Genomic DNA, 1856 nt, shown 5'->3' with positions numbered 1-1856 from the left:
CCTCGGACAGGCCAAGTGGCTCGCATCGACCGAGCTGCCTTAAAGGCTCACGCCCTGCCCACGATCAAATTCGAGACGACCAACATCCGACCACAAAAAAGGCCCGCGCGTGCTGCGCGGGCCGGCGAGCGACTAGCGAGCCAACCTGCTAGTGAGGATATAAACTGGGACGACGCAGCGGAGGGGATAGGCGAGGGAATCGAGGGGCCGGAGGGCTTTCGCGACAGCGACGATGACGACGAAGGCAGGGGGGGAGCCGGAGGGGCGACACGCAGGAGGAGCGAGATCGCGAACGGCCCGAGCAGAGAGGGCGACGGCGGGGCACGAGGGAACAACGGAGACGCTACCGATGACGCGAACCGAGGCACGGACGACGGAGGGGACGGGGAGGGCGACAGCGACGTCGAGGTTGACGCAACCGTATCGAGAGCGCCACCCAAAAGGAGGCGGACAGCCATGGAGGTCTCCAAATGGAGGGCGAACGGCACGATACGAAAAGGCAGGGCGAGGCGGATGGAGAAAGAAGTGCCGAGAAGGCCATGGTGGAGGGGAGGGATGGGAGGACGAAAGAAGGGCGAGGAGGACGAGCGGCCCGCACAGGCCGCGAGCAGACAGCGCCTGCTGGCCATCTCAAGACATTCGCAAAGAACGCTAGCTACATGGGAGGGCTTCGTGAAGGATGGATTGAAATACATTCGAACAAAGAAGAGGCGACGGGAGGAACCGGCGGAGGATGCAGTGACGTGACACACACACACACACACACACACACACACACACACACACACACACACACACACACACACACACACACACACACACACACACACACACACACACACACACACACACACACACACACACACACACACACACACACACACACACACACACACACACACACACACACACACACACACCGCTCACCCACGCGCTCTGGGCCTTGGACTTTGAATGTCGTGGGGCTCCTGTCGTCAGACGTGGAGACGCGAGGGTTGCCCCCCCCTTGCCCCACCACCTCGTGTGTGTGGAGAAGTTTACCTTACCTTACCTTACCTTACCGCGGAGTTCCCAGCATTGTTTTCTCTTTCCTCGAGACGATTGCGGCTTCCGCTGGAGCGCTCGTCCCCGCGGGCAAGAGGCGATATACGGCGCTGCCTCCGCACCGCTACGCGATGACACAAGCGACGCAATCCCGGCGACATGCAGGCACCCAATGCTGTGCCGGAGGCTGACTGGTCGAGGCGGTCGACCTCGTCGTGGCTCTCCCACGCGCCGCCGCTTCTCGTGTGGACAGCTGGTTCGGCTCGGACGCAGTGGACAAGAGGACCACCACATTCGCTGGCACACCGCGGCCGACGCTGTCTGCGCTCCCACGCAAGCGCCGGTATCCAAATCGAATGCATTATACTGCGCTTACTGCGCGACGCCGCCTACCTCAGACTCTCAATACCAATGCGCACGCTCCGGCATCGACTACATACTACATTGGTCTGCGCGAATTCGAGGCGCCGTGCGACGTTTGAGGCGGACAGCCCTAGGCGACACGGCGTCTGTGCTCGTGTTTATTGTGCTCGTGCTCAAGCAAGAAGCATCAGTGCGGGTACATGCGGTCCTACCACTGCACACAGTGCTTCCCGGACCCGAGCCAGGTTGGCTACGCGATCTTCAGCCCGGTCGGGACAAAAGCTGGCGACCCTCACCGGCTTTGCCAAGCACCTGCTCGAAGAGGAGCCGTCGCATCGGGCACAGCAGCGCCCCCCGCCGCGACGCGGCGATCGTCCATCGCCGTACCGGCGACCTGAGCCTGCGCCTGTGCCGGCAGCGGCGGCGCCGTCCGCCTCGGTGCCGCGTGC

The sequence above is a fragment of the Emiliania huxleyi genome, assembly GCF_000372725.1.
Source record: "Emiliania huxleyi CCMP1516 chromosome Unknown EMIHUscaffold_149, whole genome shotgun sequence".
Lineage (NCBI taxonomy): Eukaryota > Haptophyta > Isochrysidales > Noelaerhabdaceae > Emiliania > Emiliania huxleyi.
This window is presented reverse-complemented; position numbering follows the sequence as displayed.